General features: G+C 44.6%; 1 protein-coding gene across 4 annotated transcripts in view; it reads left to right on the top strand.

The window, feature by feature from the left end:
* PRKAG2 (protein kinase AMP-activated non-catalytic subunit gamma 2) overlaps positions 1–18,358 on the top strand; it is a 1,779,639-nt gene that overhangs the window by 1,719,151 nt on the left and 42,130 nt on the right. The gene's annotated exons all lie outside the window — the stretch shown is intronic.

The raw sequence follows: 18,358 nt of genomic DNA, 5'->3' as shown, positions 1-18,358 counted from the left end.
AACACAATGGTTAAACACTCCCGCCATTACCTGTTCCCCACATCCATGGAAACAATCCACAGCCAGGATTCATGGAGCAGACTGAACAGGTATTGTGTGCGAAAGCTCAGCTTCCCGGCTCTGGCTGGCGCCCATGCTCACTGCTCGGAACAATGAGTCTCTCTAACCGTGGGGACCCAGGTTGGGCATATTTGCATCATGCTATTTTACGAGGCACAAAGAAGGCCTGTGTGCGCGGGCTCCACTACAGGGTGACGCTAGTAAAAGCAGAGACGTGCAAACATGTGCCCCCTGCCCCTCTTCCCTAAGTCAGCCCAGGGGCTGGCTGGTACTCGCAGGCAGAGTGACAGGAGGCCGAGGAAAGGCAAGCATGCCTATTAACTTTCACCAGCCATACAACCCGCCTGGCAGCCTGAGAAATGGCAGGGCTGGGAGCGAGCCTTTGAAAGCAAGTGACCAGAGGAAATTAGGGCTGGCAGGGATTTAACCCTTCATGAATCACGCGAGAAATTATGTAAGACCTCTTTTCCAACCATGTTTGACATTCAATTAGTAAGGGGTGGACTGGAAATGCCGATTTTACTTCAGAGTGAAACTGTTGACAACTGGGCCAGCTCTCTGTTCATTGGTTGGAAAGTGTAACAGCTGAATTTTTAGGGCCTGTGCGAATCATGCAATGACACAAATTCCATGTATTTTGTTATACTTTTTTCCCCTTTACTTTGCTCATCTTTGTCCACCCTTGCAATTTATTTTAGCTACTAGTCTTGACCTCTCTGCAGATACAGATCTTTAGGGTGCTGTGGGCTAAAGGAGTCTCTCTGGCCTTAGTGTGTACATTGCTGCCTGTTATTCTTACTGAAAGAGAAACTCATCCTGCAGTAGTTCACGTGTGCCTACAGATATGTCCCCCCAAAGAACATTTTCTCACATTCCTTTTTTTAATCACGTTTATGTTTTGGGTGCCATTTAGATGTTTGCAAATCAACCTGCTAAGTTATGTATGTGTCCAAACTACATTAAAATGACTTCACTGGCTCCCAGTGGAATGGAAGGTCAAATGCATCATGCCTGAAGAGCTTTGACAAAACAGGACAGACTATCCTGGGAGAAAGATCCCCCAAGTGCACCCATAAAACCTCCCACATGACTGCCTCTATGTCAATTCACAAACACGGCTCCAGGTTCTGTGGTGAACTCATTGCACCACTAGTGCCACAATCAACCTATCACCTCTTTAGAGTACAGATAAAAATTGAGCTCTCCACGGAAGGCGTGCATGAGCTGGGCCGCAGCAGTGAGAGGCCACAACCGTCGAACTCTTTCTTACTGAAGGCAAGTCACAGAAAATATGCTACTGGCCGCACTCGCGAATATAAGCACACTCGCGACTAACTACCATCCTACCGCAGAAGATCTAGGAGTGTTTAACTTTATCCATAACTCTATATATAGCCCATAATCAAGGATATTTACTAACTGTACCACAACTTGTATGCACAACAATTCGATAGTGACTACTAGGTAACATAATAGAAGTAAGAAAATCTAAGAAAAATAAGCGTAGATGGAATAAAATAAAGAAAAGACAACGACAAGGGAGAGGAGAGGAGAGGAGAGGAGAGGAGAGGAGAGGAGAGGAGAGGAACGGAATGGAACAGAACTTTAACAGACCACTAAGAAGCTGTGAGGTGTGTTTTTTTTCCTCATTGCTTCCCATCCAAAAAGCTGCCTCTGAGTGCCAAGCACTGTGAAACAGTGTACTGCTGAATGCTGGTGCTACAGGAGCAACAAATAAAAGCAATTTCCACACTAACTGGAATATTGAGAGTGGGGGTAGCCAATCATGTTCCTCAGACTGTAGTCAGTGGATGTCAGTCATGACTCTAGGCCCCATCTGCCACACTAGACAAGTGCCTTTTTAGAAGGAATAACTATATTTTCAATAAAATGTTAAGTATTAACCTATGCCCAGGGCCACTGGAATTATGTGACTATGCAGCTGCTGCGTCTTTCGCATAATTGTGGATTTGCCACATTTGCCTCAAAATCCGTCAACTGCTGCATAATTTGCAGATTTTAACAAAGAAAAGATTCTAGTACAAACAGACCAAAAGTTACTAAAAGTGTGGCAACAAGCTTCCGACATAGTGGTAAGTCTTTGCAGACTGGTCATTTGTCAACTGCTTATTTCTGTATTTCTGGGTTAAATTGTTAGTAACCTGGTTAAATCTTTGCCCAGACAGTGTTACCATGAGCAAAAATTACAAACGAAGTAATACTATCACAAAAAGTGTTGCATTATTCTGCATAATTTGCCTTTTTTTCCACATAATTTAAACAACCCTGCCACATAATTTGGCCCTACAGTGCCGCAAAATTCCAATGTCCCTGCCTATACCTCCTTAGGAGCGCCCTGAGGTGCGGGCCATTAGCCAGGCGAAGGCCTATAATTGGCTTCATTGACTGACTTTGTGTTCAGTAATTTTAAGTGATATGGCTTGCCAAATTTTTCAATCTGAGACACTACAGCCCACATTATTGACTAGTATTCAGCAATATTTCTTCCACTTCTCCTTACTGATTTTTCCCTTGTTTTGGATGCCTCCAGAATATCCCGTAAAGGGATGAATATACGAAAACAACAAGTTTTTTTCCGAAAATAAGCCCATGTAGCTTTGCTAAAAATTGAATAAACTACAAACCCTATTTTTCGTAAAACTTCCCAAAAGACAGCCAAGGGCGTGTCTTGCACATGAGTGCCTCGCTGTAGCAGTTACTGCTTGAATTGCCACAGATATGTAAATGAAAAACAGACCGGGATTAATGCAGAACGCTTTCCCTCTCGGGAAAAGTGTTTGTCAAGAAGATGAGCGCGTAGTGTATAGCGAAGCCACAACTCGCACGCTTTTCATTTGTGTGCGGTTTGTTCTCTGCACCGAGTGTGAAAAGAAAAAAAACATTCTGTCAGCGCAGATGTGTTTTTGACACTTACGCCATCACCTTTTCTGCAAATATGGTAATTTCGAAGCACGGAAGCGAGTTGAAGAGCGAGCGCCTGAAAGCGGGCGGGCTTGAGGCAAGCTAAGCAGGCTGCCCGTGGAATCAGTGCTGGCGCCGATTCTAACGTGGGAGAAAGGCTGTAGGTTCACGGGCTCTTGCTCACTTTTCACCTCAAGAGGTAATTCTTCTTCGTGGGGCCCCTCCTACAGGGGTCCTTTCAACAGCGGCTCCGCTCTATATGGGCCCTGCACTATTCCGGATGGACCCCTTCTATCGGGACTCCTTCAAGGGTCCTTTCTTTAAGGATCCCTTCATTATGGATCACTTCTAAGAAGATTCTTAAAAGAGGGGTACCTTGAATACCCCCCCCCCCCCCAATATACAGAGGTTGCATTTGCCATACACAAAACATTGATGGCTTCCTAAGTGTTAATTACGTTCACGTATTCACGCTCCTCCCCCCTCAGGCCCTCCAGCTGACCATTCACTAGAGGACTTCCACAGGCCAGATATTTTCACTCCTATTCGTGAAGTGGACAACACATGAGCAGGGGGTCCAGCCGGCTATGTCATTTGCCTAATAACAGCTGTCTGTGGGTGCTTAGAAGCGACTGAGCTGCGGTATGTACCGCTAGATAAAGCCTTCACTATATACTATTGGAATTATTCCCTCTACAAAATGAAAAACACTGGCGCATATTAGCAACAAGCTCGTTAAAATTATCGAAACTGCCGCTAAAACTGCGATAATTTTAACGAGCTTCTTGCTAATATGCCCCGAAGTATGTGAGTGGAGCTGAACCATTCCCAGACACTTGAAACACCAACCCGCTGCCGTCAATCACAGACCCCGGGTGTCCCGCGTCTGTGGACGCCTCTTCCCAGCACCATTAGTACCTCTGCGCCCCTTTAGTTGACACCGGGCCTGGCATCGCTGTGAGGTTCTCCCACATCTCTTGAAGTAAGGAACCTTCCTCTGTAGTGTGAAGTTTCAATTGTGTTCACACACCGTTCCTCCAGTGACACGGCTAGTGCCTGCGAGAATGCTGACCCTGCCCGCCCGCCCGCCTCGCGCTCTATTCCCCAGGCGCTATAGCTCGAAGCACTCTGTCGCCTCAGACTAAATACAATATCCCCGTCTGCCCGGGACCTGTTTAGGTTACACGAAGGAGCTAAGAGGGGATTCCTTCCTCGCAGCCTCGGGCTCCTCAGCTGCAAGAGCGGGTGGAGGCTGGGGGCTCCCGTTTACATTACCAGGCTCAAACACACGAATGGTTCTAGTTTACAAATAAAGTCCCTCGTGTGATTAATCCTGCGAGCCGAGGGCAGCTCCCTCCAAATGCCTCGTGGTCAGACTCGTGTCATCCTCTTTGGTGGTTGTCATAGTTATGTCAGAACGTTTGGTCGCCCTTCGTTTACAATCCTGTGCGACACCACTGCCTTGTAAAAAGATGCACAGCTGCAAATCACCGGGATACAGGGTTTTCTTTGGGTTTTTGGTGTGGCAGCATTCGTTCTACCCTGCCTCGTATTCGGAGCACTCCTTTGCAGTTGGCACTGTCTACGGGTGACTTCTTACCCAAAAAGACGGCTTCTAGCTTATAGGGAAGCAAGGGACACACACGTGGATCATCTTCCCAGACGTGAGCACTCAGTTCCTACCTCCCTAGGAGAAAAGGGGGGATACGGCTACAGCGCCGGGCCCTGACAGCACACGTGCGGCAATGGCTGAGTACTGTGCCTAGAGCAGAGCTTCTGGCCGCGCTGCGCTGTGACACTCGCTGGAGGCAAGCACTGATCCTGCGCCCTGACTGCTGCCGGCTGAAAACACAGCACAGCGCGGGGAGCCAGGGGAGGGGGCGGAGAGGAGCAGCAGCGCCGACGCTTCCCTCCTCGCAGCACGCTGAGAGATAACAGAGGACAACAGCAAGCAGCAGCAGGTCTCTCCACACTCTCGGCGCTGCCTGACAATGGGGAGCAGGCAGCGCACACTGCGCTGCACCCCCTCCTGCCTCACCCAACACACGCAGCACATGCAGGAAGCGTTTACGGGAGGAGAGGAGGGGACGCTCGCCCGGGGCCATAAATCCACCTTTACAGACAAACACTGGGCTGTTTTATAGACCTCTTTCAAATGCAGCACATGCTTCTCGGAGCTCGAGCCCTGCTCCCCACACATAAAGATCTCACGTCCTCACGGCAGTTCTGCCTTGCTCATCGGCGGGAGAGGACGAGGGGGGCGGGAGAGGACACGGGAGGCGGAAACGTGCACAGGACAGCGAGGAGGGGGGAGGCGGGACGGCGGGAGGAGGGACACAGAGTAAGGCAGGACAGCAGCAAGCACGGCCCGGCCGGAGGAGACTCGGGGGCGTTCCCGGCGTCGCGTGACGTCGGCAAAAGCCAAAGAATCTCGGGAACGCCCCCGTGTCTGGTCCGGCATTGATGGACAGGCCCCTCGTCCAATGGCTAGGCTCCATTTATGGAGCTAGCCAATGGGACGGGGGGGGGGCGTGTTCCAGAGTGCTTACTGTACTCAATAGATTTCTCTGGAGGAGGAGCCTAACGGCTCCGTCCCCCAGCGAAACCTAAAAAACCCACCGAGCTCTTCCCTAGAGAATCTTAAGAGAAGGGCGCTCTTAGCTGCAAAGTCATAAGCAGAGAAAATAGCTTTTCCGCAAGCCCATAGGAGGGAAAAGACCTCTTTACGGGTACATTTTGTGAGCAAGAAGCAGTGACCGAGAGCCCAGGTGCTGATAGCTAATTAGCTCTGTTTACAACCCAGGCGACAATATTAAATTTCAACATACACAGATTTTGCCTCTCCTCAGCAACTGATGCCATCAAAATACGACCACGTTCTAGCTGCGTCCATTGCACCTGAACTGCCTGTCCGTGAATTCCCCTGCGCCACAAGGCTATTTATAAGTACGCCATTTCCGGTTTCTTTGCTGGGTCGAGCTCTGGAAGATTATGGCAACGCATTGCTGGTGGATGGACTCCAAGGCTCCATAATGCCCTGGAGTTAATTAGGTGGTCACAGAGGATTCACCGACTGTCTGTTTCTGCATAAACAGGGGCTAAGGATTGGCTGAAAGGACCATGTATCATAGCGCCTTATAAACATCAGAAGTCCTGCATCCGGGCCTGCATTCATCTACATACCTAGACCAGGGCAGTTAAAATTGCGACTCACTGTGCCGTTTTCCACATAAATATGGAAAACCTACCCTTACTACACGATCCACCAACAGCGGCATAATGTACAGATTCCGACACCAACAAAGTTGGCTCCAGCTGAAATGGATCAAAAGTTACAAAAAAAGGTGTTGTAGCTGATCACACGCACTGACACTCCTTACAAAAAAGTAACTGGTCACCAGCCAGTTGTGTATTACTTTAATCAAGTATTAATAATAAAATAATTCTGCCACACAATGTGATGTTTGAAATCAAATCATTTTTCTCTTCTGCTAGCTTAACTAATTTACCTCTGCCGCATAGTTGGTCTTCAAATTGCAGCTTAATTCCAGTTTTCCTGACTGAAATTTACTATTTAGGTAACATACACTAACAAGCATTTGCAATGCAATAGGTCTCGCATACGGGAGTGAAGTGCCCTGTAGATCTTCCTGTATTTTTCGGCATTACATAAGATTACAGAATTTATGGTTGAAGGAAACAATGCGCACCTGAGCACCTTTGATAAGAGATCACAGTGGCAGGACACTGAGCCTCACTTATCCCCCCCCCCCCCCCCCCCCCCACCCCGTGTTTCACACCTCGTAAACTGAGGCGCCAGGGTGTGGCATTCTCTCCCCTTTATGAGTTTCATAGTAAGAACAAAGAGTTACGGTAATACTGCACGTTTCCCACACTTTGTACTGCAAAACTAGTAAGGAATTCTAGGTAAAATGTGTTGGGAGAAGCACTCCTATAACCATGCAAATGCAGGGCCCCAAGTGGGATGAAAAAAACCGGAGGGGGGGTGTCTCAAAGTGCGTGGCCGATGCAACAAAGGGTGTGGCCTAAAAACCCTCAAGCCAAAAATCTGTGCCTAGCACAGTGCTCTGCCTGACCCACCGGCAAAAAAATAGTGGGGAGCCACCGCCAACCCGGTCAAGGGAGCCACAGGTCAAAAAAGTTTGAGAACCACTGCTTTAATAGTACACGGAATTGGGCTCTGGCAGTTTTTATTTTACAAATTTAAGGAGTGGTAGTTTACGAAAATGGCTATTCAAATTTCATGAGCCTAAATCACACTCCAAAATCCACGCAGGCCCGCCATGTTAAAAAGGCAGCAACAGAGGTATGATAGTGTTTTGATACTTGATCAGGTAGTGCAAAAATGCACCTTTGAGCATGTGTATTGTAAAGGATCTCTCAAACATGCAACTTCCTTGATCTCACGAGAAAGTCGGTGTTTGGGATCATCTTTCATAGAACGGACATCCAACTCAATTTTAAATTAAGATTATTCTGTTTAACCCAGTGCTAAGGGGGTGGGGCGGCCGTGCGGCGGCCGCATGCTGGTGACGGAACCGCTCCGTCACCAGCGTTGGTGGCGCTGTGCTTATGACGGAGCGGTTCCGTCATGGCCCGCCCCGCTCAATGGAACGCTCAGCGCAGGCACGGAATTCGCACCGCAGGCGCTCCGAGCGGGCCATGATGGAACCGCTCCGTCATCAGCACAGCGCCACCGCAGCTGATGACGGAGCGGTTCCGTCATCAGCAGTCAAGGGGTTAAACGAAGGGCCAGTCTGCACCACCTTTAATAGCACTGGTTGAAAGATCTGCTGTGCACTGTTGGTGAGCAGCGTCTCCGTCTACTGCGACACCATGACCCGATTAGACTTCCTTTCCTACTCCAAACATAATGTGAGTACAGCTGGTCTCTAAATTAAGGTGCGCTTTAATTCTACTGCAATAATGCATTCTTTTATCTTTGTTATAGGCTGTAGCAAAGTGCCAACAAATCGTGTTTTTTTCTCTTTAAAGTATAAAATAGTGCTTGTAATTTGCAGGCATTTTGTGCCATAAGCCCTAGCTTGCATAGATTATTGCCAGTGCCGTGAAACTGTGTTTTTACTGGTGTGCTTGTTGGGTGTGAAATATATACCTTGTTAATTGTTTCCTGACTATTGCTCGGAAGCCCTGTTGCACTAGCAACACTCAAGAATTTTGTACACAAGTGCATAAATTAGCTTTTTCTCGTGGGTGGCTCTCCATTGATGACGAAAGGTACATCAACTTACACCTGCGTACAAAATACTTACACATTTGCATATAACTTCTTGACCTTCACATAGTTTTTTTTATAGTGTTTGTGACAAACAGGCGAAGTTGGGAGAAAACAACTTGTGCACACAGTTTCTACTGCAAGTACGTGCGACTTGAATGTGGTTCAGAAATATTGGTTGTTATTGCATTGATGTCTACTCAATACACCATATTTCAGACCTTTTTTAGTGGCATAAAACTGTTTTTCATATAGAACAACTAGTTTTAGTTGGTAATAACGGGACTACCAATTAAAAATGGTGTAACATTTTTTTGTTTGTTTTGCATATGCTTATTTCTGACATTCAGTTTTTTAATTAGAAAATGCAGCGCTCAAGACTGCTTCCCCTAACAATGTTTTTTAAACCCCCAAGAGAACACAGCTTTTGGCGAGGCGTACACTACTGATAGCAGGAAGTCTGCTGTCTTTGGCTCCCTTGTGCCACTGCAACATCTCACATATAAAACAGCTGTGTTACTGTGTCCTAACTTATGATCTCCAAGTAAAGAGAAAATAGAAGCAAATGGTAGGACCCCGGCTGCTAGGCGACCTTTAAGCTTACATTATCCTAGGTACATTGGCAACTAAATACATACACCAGGCCGTCTTGAGAACATCCACGTGTATTGCACATTTAGTTACAGAGGTGGCTTGTCATTCATGAGTAAGTTTTGGCGATGCCAAATTAAACATGTTGATAATATTTAGATCATAAACACATATATGTCCATCTTGTAATGCATGCCCCCTCCCACCAACCTTCCGGAGGTTGTTCAGGTTCGCCCGCTACCCTTGCTCACCGCAGTGCAGTACGCCAATAATTTTATGTCCTACCACTTTCAAATCTCACCAGCCGCCACTGCAAAGGGATCCGCTCCCCCCTGCTTCACACTTCAAAGGAATGCGCACCCCGCCCCCGCAATGCCGAGAGCATTTCCCGGCCGCATTTAATTTCAAGCAGTTCCAAATTCATGTATTTAAGTGATCAACGTTGTAACTAAAGCACTGTTAATGGCCATTAAGTTATTAAAGCGCCAAGCACGTGACTCTAGAGGTTTTCAACTGCATTTGTCATTACTGTTTGGGTGCACACTTGTATCCTCTTATGCAGTGCTAACTTCCAGCAGTTCTGTTATTGGAGACTATAGACTTTTTTTGCTTGAAACATCACAAGTCGAGCACTGTAGAGATCTAAGTGGTTATCATGTAGTTAGTTTGATTCTGGAAGACATGCTTTAATACCACCTTCGCATGCCTACCTTAAGTGCAGTTTGTAAAGGGAAGTGTCCAGACTGTAGTTCAAAAGCTCATATCCCACAAAATGATCTGCGTTGTAGGGCATAAACCTTATTAGGAGACTGCAGAATCGAAAAACCCTGCAAAAGGATTTAACCCCTTATGATAATATTAACTTGCTTTCTGTATAGTACTTTATACCACACTACTGTCATTAACAAGTGTTGTTAATAAAAGCAATTTCAATCAGCCTGTTTAATAGAATTCCATTTATTGACTACAAAAGGGAGGAAGGCAGAGCTGGCCTTGCCAAGAGCTCTGGCCCTGCAGATATTTGCAAATGTCAGGTGAAATTAACTCAGTGAGTCAGCTTGCTATCCCGGATGCTGAGGCAGTCTTTGCCAGGATCTTGCTTTATGCACCACACGCTTGCTACACTTTTTAAGTGCCCATTTTTCTCCTAACTTTCTGTAGGATCTGTATATTGAACAAAGTCCCCATGAGCTCTATCGAAGAGCTAAGTGATTGTTCTTCCACCCCTAATAATAACCTTTTATCACTCAGCACCACCACAGCATCACTCAGCACCACCACAGCATCACTCAGCACCACCACACCACCACCCAGCACCACCACCCAGCACCACCACTCAGCACCACCACTCAGCACCACCACTCAGCACCACCACAGCACCACCACAGCATCACTCGGCGCCACCACCGCATCACTCGGCGCCACCACCGCATCACTCGGCGCCACCACAGCATCACTCAGCACCACCACAGCATCACTCAGCACCACCACAGCATCACTCAGCACCACCACAGCATCACTCAGCACCACCACAGCATCACTCAGCACCACCACAGCATCACTCAGCACCACCACAGCATCACTCAGCACCACCACAACATCACTCAGCACCACCACAGCATCACTCAGCACCACCACAACATCACTCGGCACCACCACAGCATCACTCGGCTCCACCACAGCATCACTCGGCTCCACCACAGCATCACTCAGCACCACCACAGCATCACTCAGCGCAACCCCAGCATCACTCAGCGCAACCCCAGCATCACTCAGCACAACCCCAGCATCACTCAGCACCACCACAGCACCACTCCGCACCACTCAGCACCACCACAGCATCACTCAGCACCACCACAGAATCACTCAGCTCCACCACAGCATCACTCAGCTCCACCACAGCATCACTCAGCTCCACCACAGCATCACTCAGCTCCACCACAGCATCACTCAGCTCCACCACAGCATCACTCAGCCCCACCACAGCATCACTCAGCTCCACCACAGCATCACTCCGCTCCACCACAGCATCACTCAGCACCACCACAGCATCACTCAGCGCAACCCCAGCATCACTCAGCGCAACCCCAGCATCACTCAGCACAACCCCAGCATCACTCAGCACCACCACAGCACCACTCCGCACCACTCAGCACCACCACAGCATCACTCAGCACCACCACAGCATCACTCAGCACCACCACAGAATCACTCAGCTCCACCACAGCATCACTCAGCTCCACCACAGCATCACTCAGCTCCACCACAGCATCACTCAGCTCCACCACAGCATCACTCAGCTCCACCACAGCATCACTCAGCCCCACCACAGCATCACTCAGCTCCACCACAGCATCACTCCGCTCCACCACAGCATCACTCCGCTCCACCACAGCATCACTCCGCACCACCCCAGCATCACTCAGCACCACCCCAGCATCACTCCGCAGCACCCCAGCATCACTCAGCAGCACCCCAGCATCACTCAGCAGCACCCCAGCATCACTCAGCAGCACCCCAGCATCACTCAGCAGCACCCCAGCATCACTCAGCAGCACCCCAGCATCACTCAGCAGCAGCCCAGCATCACTCAGCAGCACCCCAGCATCACTCAGCAGCACCCCAGCATCACTCAGCAGCACCCCAGCATCACTCAGCAGCACCCCAGCATCACTCAGCAGCACCCCAGCATCACTCAGCACCCCCCCAGCATCACTCAACGCAACCCCTGCATCACTCAACGCAACCCCTGCATCACTCAACGCAACCCCTGCATCACTCAACGCAACCCCTGCATCACTCAACGCAACCCCTGCATCACTCAACGCAACCCCTGCATCACTCAACGCAACCCCTGCATCACTCAACGCAACCCCTGCATCACTCAACAGCACCACTACAGCATCACTCAACAGCACCACTACAGCATCACTCAGCACCACTACAGCATCACTCAGCACCATCACAGCATCAATCTGTGCAACCATTCAACAACAACTGGTTCAAATATGTTCTCTCAATGTTTCAAGCTTTATTACAAATGTCACAAAAAGATGTTAATATTTTACTTCTGTACTTGGATTTTCATCACAATAAAATACACTGAACATAATCTTCACAAAAGTTATTTACAAAAGTTTAAGCTATTGGCATTATAAATTACAATCACTTTTATTCAAGTATTAATTTAAAAAAATTAAAAGCCATTATTTGTAATATCAATACATCTAAGTCACGTAAATACAAAACATGTTGCATTACAAATGCTATAGGTGTCACATTTGCGAAAGTTATAACTATTGACATTGTAAATGACAAAGCTATTAATTTAGCTATTTTCAAAACCCAACACTTAAATGAAAAAATTGTCAGTTATAAGACCAATAGCTCAAACTTTCATAATGCGAGACCTATTGCATTGCAAATGCTAAATGCTTGTTTTCAGTGTGTGTGTGTGTGTGTGTGTGTGTGTGTGTGTGTGTGTGTGTGTGTGTGTGTGTGTGTATATATATATATATATATGTATATATATGTATATATATATATATATATATATATATGTATATATATATATATATATAGATACACACCCTCCTCCTCCCTCCTCAGTCTCCCTCCTCTCCCCTATATTTACATAGGAAAATAGCTCTTTTACTTGTCTCTATCTTTGGTATTGTTTGACAAATCTACAAGAAATTTTTCAGAAAAATGCACCAGTGATTCTTGTTGCCCATGGAAAGTTTTGGGGGGTCCCTCAAGTGTGGGTTGAGAAAAAAGGGGGCGGGTCAAAAGGGGTTTTTTCCAGTGTTAACTTCCATAGAGATTTTAGACACGACTACAGCCCGAACCACTAGATGGATTTACACCAACTTTGGCAGATAGGTGATAGGAGTCTGTGAGTCAGCGCATGAGTCTCTGAGAAGGTCTGTGAGGGTTCACTGACAAAATATCAATGTTAAAAATATAGAAATAAAAAATATCGATGCAAAAATATTGACTCCCAACACTTAAACAGGTAAGTACAAAAATATCGGAAAAGTTTTTAAAATATAGTTGTACAAAATATAGAGTTTTTATATATACATATATCTCCACACACAATTGCCCTTGATTTAGGAATGCCAACACAGTTGAAGGTAAGTTCCTTACTTTATTGCAGGTCGAGACAAACTGCATTTACTCCTCCACATTGTGCCAAACGTTTCGGGCCATCATGCCCTTGCTCACTAGCTTTAAACACAGCTGCTGAGCCAAACTTTATCCTCATGCCCCACCCTGATGGGACTTTGAAATGTCTTATGGGAGAGGTAGTTCGTGCATTTTTTTTAATTAGTTGCTGCAGTCGTGTTGTGTGCAATAAAATCCTTCCCCCAAGTGGGTTACATGGAGGAAAGCGGCAGTGTCCCTCCTATTGCACCCCTGCAACAGCGGTCCTTCAACTCCACATGGCTCACGAAGTGCCAGAGCCGCAGTCAGCAGATTACGCTGCGGAGCTTTTCCGCGACGAAGGCATCGCCGCACTTAACATCCACGCAAAAGATTGCCCTTGATTTAGGAATGCCAACACAGTTGAAGGTATGTTCCTTACTTTATTGCAGGTCGAGACAAAGCACATTTACTCCTCCACATTGCGCCAAACGTTTCGGGCCATCTTGCCCTTGCTCACTGGCTTTGAACACAGCCGCTGCAGCTGAGCCAAACTTTATCCTCATGCCCCACCCTGATGGGACTTCGAAATGTCTTATGGGAGACAAATACTATTTAACAACTAATTATGAAGTAAGTAAATTATTTTACTCCCCACGCTGTACCCCATAACACTAAAACCCACACACAAAAACTAAAATCCTTAACCCCTATAAACCCCACAACCCACAACTAAAATGAATTACACAAATTCCATATTTAATTTAAAATGTATTAATATTAACAACCAATTAATTAAACAAAAATTACTTCCCACCCTTTACCCCATACACCCTACAGTCCACATCTAAAACAAATTAAACAATTACCATAGTTAATTATGAATTAGTTCATATAAATTAATAACTAATAATTAATTAAACATAAATTACTTCCCACCCTTTACCCCTATAAACCCCACAACCCGCACCTAAAATTAATTATACAATTTCTGTAATTCATTTTTTACCAATTAATATTAAATAAGAACTAATTATTAATTAAAAATAAATTACTTCCCACCCTTCACCCCATAAACCCAACAACTCACTCCTAAAAAAAATCACAATTACCATAATTATCAATTGATTAATTAATATAAATCAAGTAATTGTTAATTAAACATAAATTACTTCCCACCGTTTACCCCTAAAACCTCACAGCCCGCAGCTAAAATTAATAACACAATTTCCATAATTAAATTCCAATAAAATAATTAATATAAATTAACAACCAATGAATCAATCAAAAATAAATTACTTTCCACCCTTTACCGCTATAAAGCCTACAACCTGCACCTAAATAAATTCCACAACTACCATAATTATCATTTAGTTAATATTAATTAACCACCAATTAATAATTAATTACAAATACATTACTTCCCACAATTACCGCTAAAAAAAATAAAAAAAATAATCATTAATTTATTATAAATTACTTCCCACCCTATTCCCCTGTCAATTCGCTACGGAACTAAAAAATGCAAAATGTGATTAAAATAAAATTCATAACTACTAAAGAATTTAACACATATATTAAAAAACATAAACAGTACTTATACAAAAAAAACATACATCACATACATTTCAAATATAAACTAAAATACATAACACTAATTAAAAAATCGATATTTTAAACATCTATATTTTTGCAAACTATATTAATGTCCTTTATATTTTTAAACGATAGTTCTTACCTTAAATTCGTTATTCTTGACCACGATATTCTTGCTGTCGATATTTCTGAATCACAATATTTTCAACTCGATATTTGTGGAAATCGACATTTCCAACTCGATATTCTGTCTCCGCACCGTCTGTGAATGGGTACATGAGTGTCTGAGTGGGTCTCTGAGTGGGTTCATCGACCCCTGAGTTGGAGTGTGTGTTTGAGTGGGTGCATGAGTCTCTCTGTGGATCTGTGAGTGGGTGAGTGAGTCTGAGTAGAGTAAAACCTGTTCAGCGACATATTGTACATATGTGGAGTTCATGAAAGATCCATATATGCTTCCCATGGAGTCAGTGTGTTATAGTTAACAGGAGTATGACCCATATACCTGATTAGGACTGGGTAAGGAAGGTACAATCAAAAAACAATGTCCCAATAGGTGAAATTTAAACAGTCAATTAAACAAGCATGCACTTTGCATTGCTGCCGGGAAAGAAGGAGAACACTTTAGAATTTTAAGACAAGATAGTCAAATCATCTTATTTATAACATACGGTCATGGTCGAGAGTATACAATTATATAAGCAGCACTGTGTAAACTCAATTACGTGACAACCATACAAACTTGGTGCTCTACAAAAGTGACTGTTGTGAAAGTGGCGACGCAAGTGAGGAAGTAAACAGCGTGAACGGCGCACTGTGAGTGAAGTGCAAATTATCTACAGTGGGTGGCTCGTATCATGTGACAAGGTGATATCACAGATTACAGTTTTTTCCTTTTATTTGAACCACATTGGTAAAGTACGCCAATTATTAAGCTGTGGAGTCGACGGCGTTTCGATCCACGTTACTGAGGATCATCATCAGGACTTGGTTGTCTAACTCAGGAAGTGCTGGGAAGAAACTTGGTTTAGAAGCGATCAGGGGCGATCGTCATTAATGACTTGGAAACCTGCCCGGGGGCATGGCTCGTGGGGTATGAGCGGTCGTCTGTGATCCGCCAGTTATCTGAACGTGTCCTTAGTCGTTTTCAGAGTATATTTCAATTGATTTAAAACAAGAGCCGGAAGCAATCCAATGGTTCAGGGCTCTCCGAGTGGCTGTGCGTGTCCTTATAATCTGCGTGCTGGAGCCGGAGTAAACCCGAGGATTTACTCCGGCTCCAGCATGCAGATTATAAGGACATTGCTTCCGGCTCTTGTTTTAAATCAATTGAAATATACTCTGAAAACGACTAAGGACACGTTCAGATAACTGGCGGATCACAGACGACCGCTCATACCCCACGAGCCATGCCCCCGGGCAGGTTTCCAACCCATTAATGACGATCGCCCCTGATCGCTTCTAAACCAAGTTTCTTCCCAGCACTTCCTGAGTTAGACAACCAAGTCCTGATGATGATCCTCAGTAACGTGGATCGAAACGCCGTCGACTCCACAGCTTAATAATTGGCGTACTTTACCAATGTGGTTCAAATAAAAGGAAAAAACTGTAATCTGTGATATCACCTTGTCACATGATACGAGCCACCCACTGTAGATAATTTGCACTTCACTCACAGTGCGCCGTTCACGCTGTTTACTTCCTCACTTGCGTCGCCACTTTCACTTTCACAACAGTCACTTTTGTAGAGCACCAAGTTTGTATGGTTGTCACGTAATTGAGTTTACACAGTGCTGCTTATATAATTGTATACTCTCGACCATGACCGTATGTTATAAATAAGATGATTTGACTATCTTGTCTTAAAATTCTAAAGTGTTCTCCTTCTTTCCCGGCAGCAATGCAAAGTGCATGCTTGTTTAATTGACTGTTTAAATTTCACCTATTGGGACATTGTTTTTTGATTGTACCTCCCATGGAGTCAGGGCACATCCAACCTGACCTCTTATACCAATTTGTGCCATTTGATTTCAGGCCCGGGGACTTTCCAGATACACTAAAATGGTGGCTGCAACTCTCCTCGGGTTGCGGCCAGCCAATCACAGCATTCCAATTGACACGCGCATTTGTGATTCATCGCAAATTCGCTGCGATCGTAGATATACAAATTTGGATTTCCTTACATTTCTCAACAACTACTGAATGGATATATACCACATAACAAAAAGCACAATCTGCGGACCAAAAGCTAGCTTGCTGGCAAATTTGGTGTAACTCCGTACAGCTATTCAGGCTGCAGGCGTCTCTAATGATTCTATAGAAATTAACATGGGGAAACACACTGGTGAAAAAAACAAAGGTTACAGGGACATTATGGTTAGTTTGACATGTTACCCACACAAATAATAGACATTCAGCGGTTAATGTTATACCTATGTTAAGAAACTTCGGCCCAGAGGTACAAACCTTCCCATTTGCGTTTCTTAAATAGCGACTCCGTAGGAATCGCTATTTAAGAAATGCAAAAGGATATGTACTAAATATGCGATTTCCTAATAGCGATTCCTACATTGTAGGCATCGCCATTAGGGAATTGCAAATTAGAAATGCTATTGAATATCCACCTATGGGCAAAGTAGGAAATGGTTCGTATTTCCTAAATTGTGATTTCCTAATAGGGAATCGTATTTTAAGAAATGCAAAGCCTAGGGTGACGTTGAGCTTAACTCCCCCCTGGAAGCACCCTGAATGAATTTCCTATGTGCGCTTCATGTCACATTAAAAAATTGATTTTTAAATGCATTTTTTAAACATTTGCTCATGGTTACTTACCATCGATGGTAAAAGCATTGCCTAAATGCCCGATACGCATTTAGGAAATGCTACATTAATGTGCTTTAGTACTTGCAAATTGGTAATCCCTATTCCTAAATCACGATTTGCGATTTATATCCGGTAGAAATCACAAATTGCAACTATTTTTGGCCCTTTGTACATCTAAAAAGGCCATTTAGCATTACTTAGAAATAGCGATTCAGCCTGTTAATAAATGATAAATGGCTTCATACGTCTGGGCCTATAGCTCGTGGCCTAAATTTCCTTAACGGCACAACTTATATTTTCTGCAGAAAAGCATAACTGCTGAATTTCTATGGTTTTGTATTGGTAACACTTCAACCGAACTAAAACATCTCTGTAGCCGTTGTTTTTCAAACATTTTCCTCCTGTATTTCATCACAAAATTTGAAGGCATCATGAAATCATGGTGAACTTTAAAAAAGACTAATGAAAGTGATTTGTTTATGATCATGCAAGTTGCCTCATCTGATGCGAAGGTTTATATATGAAGAGGAAAGGCACTTCTTTCAATGACAAAGGCTATGTATTCACCCAAAACGCTTTCCTGTATCATTTGCATATGCTGTCAGTAAATAAACGAAAATTTCCTATGGACTTGAGTGCAGGTTTTCGGTCATACAGGAGGAAAATGTTTGTTATCTTTAATGAGGCGTGTGCATTATCGCCTCTGCACCACCAACGATCAGGATGCATGACAGCAAAAGCCACAAATCTGTAAAATCCTGTAATAATCATATTCTAATTTCCCTAGAGGAAATGGACATCTTGAACGCAAAAATACACACCTGAATTTCCATTCCTGAAATGATAAATGTAGCAACGCTTATGGCCAAAGGTTTCTTTCTATAACTAGGTTACCGCACGTTCCTATTTATTGTCATTGATTTTTATAGGCACATATGGTTATAAAAATAGCATTGACCAGACCAT

The sequence above is a fragment of the Lissotriton vulgaris genome, chromosome 10, assembly GCF_964263255.1.
Source record: "Lissotriton vulgaris chromosome 10, aLisVul1.2, whole genome shotgun sequence".
NCBI lineage: Eukaryota > Metazoa > Chordata > Amphibia > Caudata > Salamandridae > Lissotriton > Lissotriton vulgaris.
The sequence above is the reverse complement of the archived record's forward strand: the minus strand, read 5'-3'. Positions and strand labels throughout refer to the sequence as shown.